This window comes from Phascolarctos cinereus, unplaced genomic scaffold (genome assembly GCF_003287225.1).
Source record: "Phascolarctos cinereus isolate Bilbo 61053 unplaced genomic scaffold, phaCin_HiC Scaffold_4;HRSCAF=312, whole genome shotgun sequence".
Classification (NCBI taxonomy): domain Eukaryota; kingdom Metazoa; phylum Chordata; class Mammalia; order Diprotodontia; family Phascolarctidae; genus Phascolarctos; species Phascolarctos cinereus.
The window spans coordinates 94,525,054-94,541,660 of NW_027555847.1; the positions used below are offsets into that span (position 1 = coordinate 94,525,054).

At 42.1% G+C, this 16,607-nt stretch overlaps 1 protein-coding gene across 8 annotated transcripts in view; it reads right to left on the minus strand.

Annotated features, from left to right (window-relative positions):
* MAP4 (microtubule associated protein 4) overlaps window positions 1-10,226 on the minus strand; it is a 245,428-nt gene extending 235,202 nt beyond the window's left edge. For 7 of the 8 annotated variants that reach the window (XM_078152460.1, XM_078152459.1, XM_078152462.1 and 4 more), the window contains exon 1: window positions 10,130-10,226. The gene's annotated coding sequence lies outside the window, so the exon portion shown is untranslated. The remainder of the gene's footprint in view (window positions 1-10,129) is intronic. The other variant, XM_020999266.2, reaches the window with a different exon arrangement.
* Window positions 10,227-16,607: the final 6,381 nt, after the last annotated feature.

A 16,607-nucleotide genomic window follows, 5' to 3' on the forward strand; every position in this document is an offset into this window, starting at 1 on the left:
TTTATCCTTACAAAAACCCTCGGAGGTAGGTGCTATTATTATCCCCATTATATAGATGAGAAAGGCAGACAGAGGTTAAAGTGACTTGCCTAGGGTCACACTGCTAGTAAATGTCTGAGGCCACATTTAGACTCAAATCTTCCTGATTCCAGGTCCAGCATTTACTGAGTCACCTATACATATGTAAAAATACTTGCGGCAACACTTTTTGAAAGCAAAAAACTGAAAGCAAAGTGGATACCCATCAATTAGAGACTCATTAATTGTTACATGAATGTAACAGATTATTGTGCCATAAAATGATAAATAGGATTAATTCAAAGAAACTTAAAAAGAGCAATACCGAACAAAATAAGCAAAACTAACGTTCAATGACCTCAATAACATAAAAGAAAACAATACTGAAAGATATTGCCATGATCAGTCTTGCTGACTCCAGAAGCCAGATAATGAAATATAAATATCTCCCTCTTAGAAGATGGTGAACTCTGGGTGCAGAAAGAGGTACACATACATTTTCGGACTTGCTTAATTATACTTCTTTATTACAAGGAAGAATGGACAGCTGTAGGAGGGGAACCACCAAAAAGTAGCTAAAGTTTTTAAAAGGCATAAATAAAATATTTGTTTTTTAAAAAGGAAAAAGAAAAATCTTTATTTGAATACTGCCATCCCTTCAAGCTTTTGGGAAAAAAGTTACTCTACTCCTTGCCTTTACTTCCTCCACTTCCCACTCATTTTACAATCCTTTACAGCCCTTTTTTGCCTTTGTTTTCCAAGTGCCTGGCACAAGTCATTGCATATATTATGGACTTAATTTTTGTCAAGTATAATTATAATTGTTAAAGTAACAAATATGTATTTCTTACCTAAACCCTATTATTATTCCATTACTCCATTTAAAAATTATTTTAATCTCCTTTAATAACCACTTGAAATACTCAAGACTTATCCCTTATTTATCATTTTTTCCAAATATTTCTATCTAAGCCTCAGTTTCTCCACAAGATCTTCTTTAAATCTCTCAAAACATTTAACTATACACTATCTTAGATCCTAATTTGAATATTTGGTGTGTATGTGTCTCCACCACTGTACATTTTCTATTTTCTTCTGCATCCTCTGAAGGACATAGCTTATGTATGTAGTGTTACTCAAATATTTGAATTTAATCTAATATTGTATAATGAAAAAAGTAACAGGACTAGTAATGACTCTGCCACTAAATTATTGTGTAACTTTGGTCAAGCCACAGCTTCCCTAGGTCTCGGTTTCTCTTATTTGTACAAAAAAGTGATTTTTTTATAGTGATGCTTTCTATGATTCAACAAAAATTCAATTAAATAAACATTAATTCGGCACCTATTACATACAAAATGCTGAAGATACTGAGATGAGTAAAAACATGGCCCTGACTTCAAAGAGCTTTTGTTTTGATGGCAAGTGAAATAGGTCAAATACACAAACAATTTTAATACAAATTAGCATATACATGCATAGAAAAAATACAGGAAGAAGCATACTGAGACATTCAGAAGGAAGAGATCACTTGGGGGGGGGGGGTAGAACACAGCACCAAAAAGGGAAGAAGAGGCGGTACCTAAACTAGGCCTTGAAGAATTCCAATTCTAGGAATTCCATCTTCCACAACCAAATTATAGGCATGGCTCTGATAAATTAATTAAGTATATGTGAACAGACAAAAGCCTTCCTGGCTTGGTTCTCTACTTTGTTCACATCTCACACCCTATTCTCAATCCATGGGCTGTCTTGATATGAAGCTCAGTGACTACTCCTCACTCTCTACTGCCAATGAAGATCCCCTTTGGGGTAGCCCTAAGACCTGCCTTCTTCAGACTCAGTTTCAGATTCCTTCAGTTAGCTTTTACCTGCTTACATTTACTCAACCAACTTATTAAATTACATCAGGAGTAAGAGAAAAATATGAGAAGCGTTTCATTCAGGAAGACAAGAGTTATTCCAGAAAAGTTTTTAAGATCTATGTATGCATGACTACCTTCCACAGTAAAAGGAACCATCACAGATAGCCATCACTGTGTGTTCGAGTGAAAACACCATTACAGACAAGAGATCATCCTTTAATTTGCAGCTATAGTCAATCTTTGCAAGTCAGTCCACTTGACAAGTGGCTCTCCTACTCCTGGCCCAGAGTCTTTGACAATGAGCCACCCTTTCCCTTAATGCTATGCTACGCTGGCCTCTGTTGTGCAGTGGTCAGAAGCTATGCCACAACACTTTAACCTGGGCTTTAGAATGTCCTTCAAGCATTCCTCCTGCCTTTTCCTCTTGCAATTGCCCCACTTCTGTGAGCCAAACAACAGCTGCACGGGTATCCTGCTGTGAGCCCTTCTCAGTACATGTTCACTCTAATCAAGTTGTGCTGCAAAGGCCTAGGTGACTAGCTACATTCCAGGATCTCATCTTGCTGTTATATTAAATATGCTTGCATAAAGCATTGATCTCTCTGCTCCTGAAAAACAAATGAAACGTATGTGCCGATTCAGGGCTTCTAATCCTGACAGTTGTTATCAGTGTTTTACAGGCCCTCAATGCAGTCTCAAGGTTGATGCACAACAGTAATGCCTGCCATGCTGTGTCTCAAAATCATAAAGGACCTGTGGCCCTCCTGGTTTGGTTTTTCACTTTGTTCTCATTTCATATACCATTCTCAATCCATGGGTAGACTAGATATTAAGCTCAGTGACTGCTCCTCATTCCCTATTACCAATGAGGATCCCCCTTTAGGGTTGCCCTAAGACCTGCCTTCTTTAAACTCTGTTTCAGATTCCTTCAATCTTCACTGAAGATACAAGGCTGACACTCACTTTGAGAAGTGTTTGATCCTACTAACAGAATGGTCTTGAAGACCCTTGATGTTCTTAGGGACTTTTTTTTTAAAGCTAGGCAATGGGGTTAAGTGACTTGACACGGTCACACAACTAGTAAGTGTTGTGTCTGAAGCTGTATTTGAACTCAGGTCCTCCTGACTCCAGGGCCAGCGCTCCATCCCCTGCACCACCTAGCTGCCCCCCTTGATGTTCTTAGAAAGATGATTTCTGCTGCTGCTTTTGCAACACCATGTGTACTGTGAATTATGTATTTTTTAATTCCAAAACCTTTTATTTTGCTTTTTCTTGTTCCACTATACAATCCCTAAGGTCCCTTGCAAATCTAAAGGTCTGTGAGTCCATAATAATAAAAATGTTCCAGATAGTATTTTTTGAGGGGGGGCAGGGAGGGAGAGTTGAGAAAAACATGGAAATTTCATTAAAACAAGCTAACAATGATAAGATCTAGCAACTCCAAGAAGTCCAGCAACCAACATCTTTCAAATATTTACTTTGAAAATTTCCTTGGAGGGCCAAAACATATCCTGGATCCCTTATTTGCATCCCGGAACTTAACTTTGTGGAAAGACTGAAAAATAGTATTTTTGTCACATACACCTATTTAACTGTAGTGGTAATGAAGAGTACTTTAAACAGAACAGCATTCACTCTGAATATATAATTATGTAATAAATAGCCTTAAGGTGTTCAGCTATTCCAAAGAGTTCACAGTCTTGCTTTAGCAGCTGCCAAGACCCAAGACTGATAACAGTATTGAATGGTTTTTATAAAAGCCAGTGAACAAGATACAGAAGTTTTAATGTGGGTCTCTAAGATCCACTATCAACTCTTCACCAATGCCTTTGGAATATGACCAGTGCACAGAAGAATCATCTTTTATAAAGAAATCATTTTAGCACTACCAGATTAAATAGGAACTGGAAGGCAGTAATGCTTCTTGAAAACCAAGCAATCTTTTTTAATGCCTACTAGTATCAGAAAAGGTCAAAGGACAAAAAAGAACAAGAAGTCAGATCTTGAACTTTGAAGACAATGAATGGTCTGTTAGGCCTGTTTCTCTGTGATTTATTCAGAGACCAGCAGGAGAAAGAAGATGGGTAAACCTGATTTCCAAAATAAAAGGGGAGTTCAGACACAAAGCTAACCAACTAGCACATTCAAGTTTATCAGTTACATAAAGTGAAGTAAACTAAATGCTCAGATTACAAAGGGTTGTGGTTGTTTTATTTTTTTTTTTAAATCAACTTGTAACTGGAACTCCGAGGAAATTTTCCTACTAAAGCATTATTATAAACATGGTAAAGCCTAAAAACCTAATCATCAAAACCTATTTAGATAGTATCACCAACAATTAGGTTCCAGAGTATAGCTGAACTACCATACTTAGTTTTTTTAACATGTGTTCAAGGTCGTAGAAACTTCGGCTACTTTGCAAAAGAAAGGCAGGAGCACTGTATATCAGATAGAAAGCCAGCCTTGGAGCCAGGACGACCCAGGTTCAAGTCTTGCCTCTAACATGTCCCAAGCTGGTGACTCTGGGAAAGTCACTTAACTTCTAATTGCTCCAGGCAAGAAATGTTGCCAAGAAGGTGCCAACCTGAATTTCCTCATCCAGTAGGTCCCTACAACCATGAGGCAGCAAGATGCCACAGTAGAGCACTGGCCTCGGAGTCTGGAAGACCTGAGTTCAAATCCAGCCTCAGACACTTACTAGCTGTGTGATCCTCAGCAAGACACTTTAATCTGTCTGCCTCAGTTTTCCCAACTGTAAAATGGGGATCAAAACAGCACCTACCTCACAGGACTGCTGTGAGGAACTAAGATAATATCTGTACAGCACAGTACCTGGCATAGAAGAAGCATTTAATAAATGCTTATTTCCTTTCCTTACTCCCCCCAATGAAATCACAAATCCAATCTCTAAGGTAGAAGAGGATTAAAAAAAAGGGAAGAGTTTCTCCACTTTTCTGAATAGACACCAGGCAAGATCTGTCATTGGAATTTTCCCACTTTCTGGTCTTGATCCATTTCCCATAATCCATCTCCTTAGTCCCCCCCACCTACTGCACTCTACCTTGGGCTGCCCCCCTATTTCAAGGTAGTCTAGATTTGAAAATTACTTATACCTATATCTCCCTTCATTGCCCCTTACACAGGCTATTACAGTACCTTCATTTGTCTCCCTGTCTCAAGTCTCTAAGCTCCAAAGTGCTATTTCTAAAGTCCACATCTAACCAAGTCATTCCCCCAATCGATCAACTCCAGTGGTTCCAGGCTACCTCTAGAACCCAGAACAACCTCCAATGTAAGTTTAAGCCCTTCCTAACCTGCCCTCCTCCTACCTTTTCAGACTTACTGTACATCATACTTCTTTAAGCACTCTCTGGCCCATCTGGACACTTTGCTATTCCCTGAACACCCCACCAACTCCAACTTTGGTGACCGTGCACACTGCCCCTCATGACTAGAAGGCACTGCCCCCTTATCTCCAAATGCTAAAATTTCTAATTCCCTTCAAAACTTGGCTCAAGAGCCACCTTCTTTATGAGACTTATTCTGATCCCCCAATTTCTAGTGTATCCCCTCAATGAGCTTACTACACTTACAAGTGTAGAAAATGCAGCAAGTTCCTTGAGGGCAGAGTCAACTCTTTTGGCTTTGTATTCCCAAGCCTAGCAAACTCTTAGGTACTTAATAAATGCTTGTTGATTGACTGATTGATTGATTGCTAGTCTTTCAGTCAGGTTAGCCTGGATTCAAATCATTCCTCAGCTAGGGTAATCTGTGTATCTAAAGCAACTCCCTAGGCTTATCTGCTAAGTCACGGACCATTTTTGTTCTCTGTTAATAAAACGAGTTCCCACATAAATGAAATCAGACATTTCACTTAATCTTTTTAAAATAGGAAAGTAATACTTGAACTACCAACTTCACAGTGCTGTTGTGATAAAAGGACTTGGAAGCCATACATAAAATTAAGTTACTATTAACAACCTCTCCTTGGTGGAATTTCAGGCAGTCTGACAAAGTGAAAGCGAAAATATTAATGGAAGCACAGGGGAAGAGATGATAGAAGGGAGGGAGAGGGACAATAAGCCATCAATTCAAAAGACAATCTTCAGAGTTTTGTAAAAATGGGCCAAAACTAAAAAAGCAAGGAATGTAATAAGAACAAATGCAAATCCCACACTTAAGTTCATAAAATCAACTATACAAGTACGATATTTAGAACAAAGTAGTGGTGGTCCCGATATACTTTACACTAGTCAAACCAGAGGTGGAGCAAGGAGTTCAGGTCTGGGGACTAGCTTTGAAGAAGGACATGGAGGGGGAAACAACCAAAATGTCTCAAAATTGAATCATATGAGGAAGAGTTAAAGAAAGTAAGAATGTTTAGCCTGGATAAAATAGATGAGAAACTTGATCACTGTGTTTAAATGTGAAAAGTAGTCATGTAAAAGTAGGATTAAACATACGTGCAGCTCCAGACAGCAGAACAAGGACCAATGTTCAGAGAACTTAGGATGGAAATAGATATTGGGTCAACATAGGAAAAGAACTCGCACTCATAGCTATCTGAAAATAGAATGGCTTGCATGGTCACTGGAGGTGTTCAAGCCAAAGTCAGGTCAGGAGCTGACCATGACAAGCTTTAAGGTCCCTTCCAATTCTGTCTATGAATTCAATAACATTTATTATTAGGGAAAAGTCCAGAACGAGAATTCTGCTGATTCTCTCACTCTCATGCTAATTTTTAAAAACTTTTAGCTGAAACAACTGGCTGAAAACCAAAAACTTTTCTAGTTGAAAGAGGCTATCCCACCAGGAAGGGAGACCTTATCCATACTGACAATGTTGACTTGTTGGTCAGTTATTTGATACAGAAGAGACTGCTTTGCCTCAAAAAAAAAAAAAAAGCACAGGACTGAGAAGGCACCAATCTTAGTTGTAGTCACTGACTTTGTGTGCCTGGCCTAGGCCAAGTTACCTCACCTCTCTACTGCGGCTGAGAAATAGATTAAAAATCCCTTTATCCATAAAGATTTGTTTAAAATTATGAGTACAAAGTGCTTTAAAAACAAACAGCCTTACATGACAATTTAATCCCCAACCAGGTAAAAGATATGGAAATTAATTATCTCTTAAAAGACATTCTAAATGACCTTGGACTGTTGAAGAATCACAGGAATTGATTTCTAGTGGCAAAACTCTCTTCTCAAACTTGTACTAACAAAAAACTAGACTGATTTTTATGATTTAAAATTTCCACATAAATTCCATAATACTCAATTGAAATATTTATATCAGCAAGTTAGCCGAGAGAACTAAACAAGTAAATGAGTATAATCTGCCTATACATCTCAAATAAGCTGTTAATATCCCTCTTCTGCCCTCACTGTCCTCGACACAATTAACATCAGCAGTAAGGATGAAGGATGACACCAAACTTTTATAAAAGCAGGATGCCAAAGAGAACAATATGAAACCAATGAGACTTATTTGGTTTCCTTTTCAAACTGATCAAGTTAAATAAGCAGCCAAAATGGCCTCCAGTATCAAGATGTTCCCATACACTCAACTGTCTATTTTAAAAAATCAACCCTTTTGTCCCTGATATTAAAAACGTGATGTCAAAGATCATATTTAACATTAACAATTACAGAAAGACTACAGTCAGTGAAAAGATATCTGCCTCTAGAATTTATACCCACTGCTCCTAATTCTGCCCTCTTGGGCTAAGCAGAATAAATTTAACCCTTCTGCAGGACAACCCTTCAAATATTTAAAGGCAAACAATGTCCACCCCTACCTGGTCCCCAAATCTCTTCTTCTCCAGATTATCACCCCCTCCCTCCATTTCCTTCAACTGACCCATGGTTTCAGGGCCCTTCATCATAATAATGACTATCTTCCTCTAAGCATAACATCATCTGGGAAAAAAATTGTGTCTTCTCAGTAGTGTTCCCAGGAGACAGTACCCTAACCAAGAAACACCCAAGCATTCCTGTGTGTGATAGGTCTCTTCCTCTAATGGAGATGTATGACTCACCAAGCTAGGAGATAGATGAGAATATCCCTTCAGGACAGCCAGCTCCCTCTGCTCTAATTTCATACTCATCAAACAACATTCTGATTATTAATTATACTTCCTAAAAGGAAGGAGATACCCGTCTTAGTACATATGTACAATTGTGGTCTTTATGACAGGTATGTCTTCCATCATAAGATAATAAATCAGAAGTTCTGGTTTATAAATCAGTCTCTATTGAGTTTGGTTAGATGGGATTAGAGGCCCAGAGAATGACTTTGTTTAAAAAAAAACTTTCTTAAGTTTATCAAACTGAGTTAAAATTTAAGAAAAGTTGTTTTCCCCCAAAAAATGAAGTATGTTAACTTGAATGGGACATTAAATCTTATCAATTTAAGTAAAGCCTCAACAGAGTAGTTCAACCCTAAGGGCCCACAGCAATCAGAGCAGAGATCTAGCGATTAGAGGTAGGGACAAAGTTTGCTGGGTCTCATCAGGCTTAGCAACTCAGAATCTCTTCTACTAACAGTTGAAGTATGACAACTGGTCCCCCTAAATCCAACCGCTCAGCCTGGATTCAAGACCGATTGATAAAAATAGCTGCAGCTACTTGTGTTTGAGTCTCTCTCCGCTGATGACTGGGCAGTGTTACCCTATAGGCCCAGAGTCAGCTGTATCTACTCACCACACCCATTTTTCCCTAGCCTGGGGGAGGGAGAGGGTGGGAGCCAGAATATGTAGCAAATGCTTTTCCCTTATCCTGGGCCGGATGACCAAATTACAAGCACAAATACCCCCTGATGCAATGCCACAACCATCTCTGGGAAAGAGCACAGGCAGCTGCCAAAAGTGCAGCAAGCAGGGAAACGGGAGGGAGACACACACATACACAAAAGGCAAATACACATTGCAAAGGACTGCAACCACAGGGAGAGTGGTGAGAGGCCCTGGAGAGTGATACTGTAACTAGACCAGGGAAAGAAAGGAGCGGTTTTTCCAGAAGAAAATTATCTACATTAAACTTTACCAAGAGCTAAATTCAGTCAGCATTTATCCCTTCTCCCCACCCCCCAAAAAAACCCAGGGGCAAATCACTGCCTCCACCAAAAAGATGCCAAGTCTATGCTGCAACCATACATTCCTTCACCGGAATGAAGTCCCCAAGGTGTCCCAAGGCACTTCCCTGGAGGGCAAAACCGACTTCACAGTCAACAAGTGTACCCTCTACCTGAACAAAAAATCACTGTTCACCTCCTAAAGGCAAGGGGAGAAATTGCAAACCCATCCTTATGGAGAAGACTGCTAATGCTTAACACTGTAACTGGCACACCGCAGACGCTTAATAAATGTTTATTGAATTGATGCCCAAACGTCAAATTACACATTTGTGATGCGGTCCCCAACTGCCCTCGCGCTAGCCCCAGGATGTGTGAGACTTCTCGCTCCACCCCATCATCCCCACCTAAGGCTGAAGGTCCTTCCTTGAGGCAATACAGCCCGCCCCCATTCCTAATCCGCGCAGAGCAAATCACCCCAAGGCTCATCACAAGGGACCCTCCCCCCACCCCCGTCCAGGGCCCACGTGCTCAGCCCCATCCCAAGGGCCCCCGGGAGTTCTGCAAGTGAAGACCCCCAAGGCAAAGATCCCCTGAAGTCGGATCCCGGGAAATCGCACCCTCCCCCCCACAGGCCACGCCCTAAGGCGCCCCCTGACCCCTCCGGCCGCGCCCGGCCCCTCTCCCCATTCTAAGGGTGCCCCCTCCCCGCCCCGAGTTACGCCCCGTGAGCGACCCCTCCCCACCTCCCAGGGGCGCCCCGTCCCCGCTAGGGTCATGCTCCGGGGGAGCCCCCTCCCCTCCTACAAGGGGCACCCTCTTCCAGCCTAGGGTGACGCCCCGGGAGCGCCCCCTCCCCGCCCAGGGAGACGCCCTGGGAGCGCCCCCTCCCCTCCTCTCAAAGGCGTCCCGTCTTCGCCTAGAGTCTCGCCTCAGGAGTGTCCCTCCCCGCCTCGGATCACGACCGGGGGCGCCCTCCCAGCCTCCCGGGGGAGCCCCGTCCCGCCTCGGGTCACGCCCCGGGGGCCCGGATTCAGCCCACCCCGCCCAGAACCGCCCAGCCCCGCAGCTCCTCCTGAGGGGACCCAGGGATAGGGACAGCGGGGGTCGGAACCCCGAGAGGGGGCGTGGGAGGAGGGGGGGAAAGCCCCCGACCCAGCGCAGCCTCCACCTACCCGCTCCCACCGCCGCCGCCACCGCCACCGCCGAGCCGAGAGCCGAGCCAGCAGGGAGGGAGGGGGCTGCGGGCGAGGGCGGGGAAAGGGGAAGCCACTTCCTCCTCGTCCTCAGAGTGGGGAGGGTCAGGGGGCGGGGCCTCCGAGCCGCACCCTACCCTGCAGACCCGCGCCCCGCAGGCCAATCAAAAGGGGGCGCCGGTGCCATGGCTGACCAATCACAACTCCCGGAGACTCCCCCTCCCTTTTCCCCTCTCTCCTGGCTTCCCTCCCCCACCTTGTCCCTGACGGAGGAGGAGGAGCGGGAAGGAGAGAGGTGGAGGGGGGCTGCGGGAGCCACTGGGCGGGGGAGGAGCGTGGCCTGGGAAGGAGGAAGAGAAGGGAATGCTCTGGGAATGGAGAGAGTAGATGTGGAAAGGGCAGGAGAGTAAGAGATCATAGAAATCTAATGCAATTCCCCCTTTTACAGCGGAGGAAACTGAGGCCAGAAGGGACCATGATACCAAAGGTCTCTAAATGGTAGAGAGAGGAGAGGACTACTCATGAGGGACTTTGGGAGAGGCTCTCTCCAGAGTAAGAATAGAAAGTGGGGATAGGAATGAGCAAGAAGACCTCCGGGGGTGATTGACCAAATGTCAGAGACCCTGAAAAGGGACTAAGCAAATGCATACAGGATCAGAGAATTAAGGACTAGAAAAGACAGTGGGAAGGAATCGGGTACTACCACCAGACCTAGAATAAAAAGACCTGGGTTCAAATCCCACCTCTGATTCTATTAGCTTTGTGACACCCTGGGCAGATTATTTAAACTCTGCACCTTAGAGTCCTGTACTGTAAACCGAACATGTTAGATGCTATAGCCTCTTAGGCTTCTCCCAGGCCTAAATTTATGATCTTTTTGGTCTCAGGGCTCCTTTACATTTTTTTTTGAGGACCCCAAAGAGCTTTTGTTTATATAGGTTAGATCTATCAATATTTACCTTGTTAGAAATTAAAACATCTGTGTTACAAAAATAGTTTTGACCTCTCAGATCCCCCTAAAAGGGTCTCAGGGACTCCCAGACCACACTTTGAGAACAGGCAATCTAGTCAATCCCCTTCATTTCACAAATGAGGAAACTGAGGACCAGAGATCCTAGCCCAAACGTCACAGAATCTTGAAAACTTGCCATCCATCCTTTGTACACAACTGCTAAAGTGATGTTCCTAAAGCAGGATTGTCGATGTTGTTCACGGCTCCAAAAGCTCTCTAATGGCTTTAGGACAAAATGCAAATTACTCTGTTTAGCATTTAAAACCCTTCACTTTGTGAACCTACTTTCCAAGCCTTAATTGCACATAATCCTTTCATGCCCCCCATAGACCAGCCAAACTGGCTCATACTGAATGTACTGTCTTCCAACTCCATACATTTCCACAGCCTCCCTCTTTATCTCTACCTCCTAGAATTCCTGGCTTTCTTCAAAGTTCATCTCAAGAACAGCCTTCAACAGTAGGGTTTTTCCCGGTTCTTCCAAGTGCTACCTAACTATCTTGTATTTACTTTGTATGTATTTTGTGTTGATTCATATATAAAATGTATCTATTTTGCTTCCCCCCTCCCCCACCTTGAATGTCAACTCCATGAAGGCAGGGATTTCATTTTTATCTCTGTATCTCCACTATCTAGGGAAATGCCTGACAGTGTTTGAGAAATATTTGTTGCTTGAACATAGCTGATTCTACTTTTGAAGGGTTTTAATTATTAGAATTGTCCAAAAGTGGACAGATTTCAGGTACATACCCCACTAGAATCTGTGTCTGAGGAACATGGGAACAGACCATGTAGGCCTGGAAGGGACCAGAAGGACCTTCTAAGGACCTTTTATTGATTGATGAATCAATAAACATTTTTAAAGAGCCTACTTTGTGCCAGGCACCATGCTAAACACTGAGAATACAAAAGAGGCAAAAGACATCCCTGACTTCAAGGAGCTTACAATCTAAAAAGATAACATGCAAACAAATACATACAAAGCAAGCTATATAGAGGCTAAATAGGAAATAATTAACGGAAGGACGGTACTAGAATTAAGAGGGGTTGGAGAAGGCTCATATAAAAGAAGGGATTTCAGTTGGGTCTTAAAGGAAGCCAGGGAAGTCAGTAGGTAGAGTTGAGAATGGACAGCAAGAGAAAATGCCCAGAGCCTAGATTGGAGTGTTTTATTCGGAGAACAGCCGGGAGGCCAGTGTCACTGGATTGAGGAATAAGTATGTGTTGGAGAGTAAGGTGAGAAAAGATTGGAAAGGTAGGAGGGGGCCAGGTTACGAAGGCTTTGAATGCCAAATAGAGGATTCTGTATTTGGTCCTAGAGGATAGGATTAGAATTTGTTGAGGAGAGGAGTGACCTGGTCAGACCTGTGCTTTAGGAAGATCAGTTTGACAGGATGGACTAGCCTGAGGAGAGACTTAAGGCAGGCAGACCCACTAGGAAGTTATTGCAGTGGCCTAGGCATGAAGTGATGAGGGCTTGCACTAGAGAGGTAGCAGCATCAGAGGAGAGAAGGAGGTGTATTAGAGAGATGTTGCAATGGTGAAATCAACAGGTCCTGGCAACAGCTCACATATGGGGAGTGAGAGATAGTGAGGAATCCAAGATGACTCCTGGGTAGTGAGCCTGAGGGACTGGGAGGATGGTGTTGCCTTTTACAGTAATAGGGATGGCAGAGCCATTGGAACACATTATTCTCACCCACCCATTCCTCCAGGGGAAGTCTTCTCATGCATGGGGTAGACTCCCCCCAACTCACCAACAGGTTTTTGACCCTTTGGTTATCCTCCATGGGCTACAAAGGCTGCTAAATCAGGTGCTAAGAAGTATATCAAAGATGCCAAGGTCATCCACTGTATCCTGGGCCATTGCCGGTCCACCTGACTTTTGTCCTGCCACTGGACTTTGATGACTCAGGAAGAGAGTGAGGCTGACTTTATGGAACTCTGCCTCACTTCAGTTCAATTCAGGAATGAGTCAAGACATTGCTTTGTGATATTATTGATCCTCTTCAAAAACAAAGGACAAACAACAACGATAGGAATGGCAGGAAGGGAGAAGTGGGGAGGAAGATAGTGAGTTCTGTACTGAACATCCAATGCAACCCCGACCATTTTACATATGAGAAGGCAATAGAGGCGGAACCAGGATTTGAATCCAACTTCTCTGACATTTAATCCACTACTTTTTCCACTGCCTCATGCTATAGCCAACAAAATCCTAGGCTCACCCAGGTCAGGTAAATTTGTTTTTAAGACTGAGGCAGTTAAGTGGTATAGAGGGCTGAGCACTGGACCTGGAGTCAGGAAGTCCTGCTCTGCCTAAAGGAATGTAAATTTTGATGCCTGAAATTTAGCAAGATATCTTGGGGATTACTGGCTAGATTGTTTTTTCTAGGACCCTGCCTTAAACCCAAATCTGGCTCTTATTGATTGACCAACTATAAGTCCCAGGCCAACCTCCACTTGGTCATTGTTTAGGCCCTGATTGGCTCAGAGTGAAAGTAAATAGCAATTATTTCTGTTTTGGCCAGAAACCCTAAGGGTCTTCCCCTTCCAGATTCATTTTTTTTAAACTAGGTAAAAGAAGCTATTCTCCGTCTCATTTCTTACATAGTCAATCACTGGATGGGCATCAATCAAACTGAGACCTGTTAAAGACCTTCGTTTAAAAAGGCCAAGGTCTCCCACTGCCTCCAGGGCTATCTCCAATCTTCATTATCTATATCTTGCCATTAGACCCAGGTGGCTTTGGAGAAGAAAGTAAGATTGGTGGATTTGCACAATCCTCCCTCACTTAAATCGAATTCACTTGTATGTCATGGTATCACTTCCCGGTGTCAGGGTCCTCTTTGAAGGAAGGACAAACAACAACCATGTCCCTTCACAGACTCTTCTACTCTCTGTCTTGGGGCTATCCAGTGTCCTACATGAACAGGAATTGTTTTGAACTCCTTAGTAGACAGATGCTGTGGAAATTCAAAGTGTCCTAATTACTATCATTATTATTATTATTGAGATGGGAGTCTTGGGCATGTAATGAGATGGGAGGGGACCTTTCTGGTGGGAGTCAACTACTCTAAATGAGGTATCTGAAGAAACTAGGGTGGAGTGAGGTAGAGTTTATTTCTTTTTCTTATTATTGATACACTCCACCTTTTCTGCCGGATGGAAGGAGTACAGCAACTGACTCACAGTTTTGGCACCTTGGTGTGTTCCCTCCCCCTCTGAAAGTTTTGTTTTCCTTGTCTGGGTAACGGGCTGAACCATCCCTGTCACTCGACTGAATCACCTTTGCCAGAAGCTGTGCCTGGCAGATTCTGAAGGGACTTCCCTACTTGAGGGAGGGAGTTAGGGGATGAGGGGTGAGGGGAAGAAGGGAGGCAGGATTTAATGAATGACTGAATCTTTCAAATGAAATACAAAATTCACTGTTTGGAGGAGCAATGAATATATTCCAATGCTCTCTGCCAGTACAATGACTGCTAATTCAATTTTAGTTCAAATTCTATCCCAGGTAATTGCATCTTCTACTCCCCATACAACTAATAATAACTACTCTCGTTAATAACAGTGGTTATAAAAGTGGTTTTCACAATATTTTCTTCACCGAACTTGTCCATCAAATGCAGGTAGGCACGACGAGTATTTTAATGCCTATTTTATAGATAGGGAAACAGAGGTTAAATGATTTGCCCATGATCACACAGAAAGGCAAGCAGTCTATCAACAAGCATTTTAAATTCCATATTTAATTATAATTAACAAATTTTTTCAGATCCACATTTTTTCTCTCTAATCTCCTCCCTCTGCCATTGAGAAAGTAAGAAAAACAAAACCCGTTGCAAATAAATTTCATCATGAGTCCTCTAGAATTGTGGTTGGTCATTGTGTTGATCACAATTCCTTAGTCTCTCAAAGTTATTTGTCTTTCCAATATTGTTCTTAGTGTATAAATTGTCCTCCTAAGTCTGCTGGTTCACTTTTCATCCCAAGTTTCTCTGAAAATACCCCTCTACAAGCAATTATTAAAGCACTTAATGTGTGCCAAGCACTGGAAATACAAAGACTAAAAATGAAACAAAAACCCTGCCCTCAAGGAGCTCATATTCTAATTGCGGGGAAACATGTAAATAACTAGGTCTACAGAAGATATAGCAAGTAAATGTCTGAGGCAGGACTTGTTATAGATTCTGCAATTAAACATGTTATTCATATACTGGTAAAGACAAAGAACAGTACAAAAGTAAACTTCTGGGTTACCTATTGAAATTTAGTACAACAAAAATATTTATAGCAGCTCTTTTGTAGCAAAGAATTGGAAATTGAAGGGATGCCCATCAACTGGGGAATGGCTGAACAAGTTGTGGTATATGAATGTAATGGAATACAATTGTTCCATAAGAAATGATGAGCAGGCAGATTTCAGAAAAACCTGGAAAGACTCACATGAACTGACGCTGAGTGAAGTGAGCAGAACCGGAGAATGTTGTACACAGTAACAACAACATTGTTTGATGACCAACTTTGATAGACCTAGCTCTTGTCAGCAATGCAATGATCTAAGATAATTCCAAAAGACTCATGATGAAAAATGCTATGCACATCCAAAGAAAGAACTATGGAGTCTGAATGCAGATTGAAGCATACTATTTGCTCTTTTTTTCCCTTCCTTGTGGTTTTCCCCTTCTGTTCTGATTCTTCTTTCATAATATGACTAATGTGAAAATATGTTTAATATGATTGTATATGTATAGCCTATATCAGATTGCATGCCATCTTGGGGAGGGGAGAGGAAAGGAAAAAGGAAAAATTTAGAACTCAAGATCTTATAAAAGTGAATGTTGAAAGCTAAAAATAAATAAATTTTTAAAAATTTATATAAAAATACTTTCCATTCCTAGTACCACTATCTCAGTATAAAACCTTATCTTATTACCTCTTTTCTTTGACTATTAAAATATTCTAATTTCTTTGTCTCAAATTTCACCCTCCTTCAAGATGATCTTACACACCACTAACTCATCAGTTTGAAACACCACTTTGTAGATATCAACCCCTTCGTTGTTCATAGCCCTTCAATACTTCCCATTGCCTATATGACAAAGTTGAATTTCCCTAGCTTGATATTCAATACCCTGTAAAATCTGGCTCCCAACCACCATAGTAGTAATGTGGTATAATGGCATAATAGACTTGGAGAAAGGAAGACCTGAGTTCAAATTCCACCTAAGATACATATTAGCTGTGTGACACTTGGCTAATCACTTAACCAGTCAGAACCTCAGCTTCCTTAGCCCTAGTAAAATGGGGTGGGGATCTTAACAGCATCTCCCTCTCAATGTTGTTATGAGGATCAAATGAGATAAGGCATGTAAAGCACTTTGCAAACCTTAAAACCTGTAGAAAGGTGAGCAGTCTAGCAACCTAGCACTCTAACCTGATCTC